Raw genomic sequence first — 396 nt, forward strand, 5'->3', positions numbered from 1 at the left:
TCTGAAAATGGACAATTATCATTAACAAATAACAGTTTCATAATATACAGATCTACAAAAAACAGCCCAGGTACGTTCTGAATTACCTATAAAATTACTTGTACTACTTTGCACTGCCTGTGATACCTTTATGTACCAAATTAAAAAATTTGCACTGCTTATGTGATCACCCTGTTAATAAAACATAGGAAACATGCCCTGTCCTGTACTTGTAAATACCCAAGGGAAATATATTAAAAAAAAAAAAAACTTTTCACCTACAAATCACATCCACACACTGCAGACTGACACCACAAGAAACACTGATAAGCTTGGAGCCTGCAAATTGGCAATCTTAGCAACAAAGGTAACAATTGTAACTCTGATAGTCGTCAGTTTCATTTCATACATAATAAC

At 33.6% G+C, this 396-nt stretch overlaps 1 protein-coding gene across 1 annotated transcript in view; it reads right to left on the bottom strand.

Moving 5' to 3' along the window:
• Nucleotides 1-165: 165 nt before the first annotated feature.
• LOC119585606 overlaps nt 166-396 on the bottom strand; it is a gene marked incomplete in the record, with an annotated part of 13,725 nt that continues 13,494 nt past the window's right edge. Inside the window, 1 exon segment of the mRNA XM_037934272.1 lies at nt 166-396.

The sequence above is a fragment of the Penaeus monodon genome, chromosome 20 (genome assembly GCF_015228065.2).
Source record: "Penaeus monodon isolate SGIC_2016 chromosome 20, NSTDA_Pmon_1, whole genome shotgun sequence".
Taxonomy (NCBI): Eukaryota; Metazoa; Arthropoda; class Malacostraca; order Decapoda; family Penaeidae; genus Penaeus; species Penaeus monodon.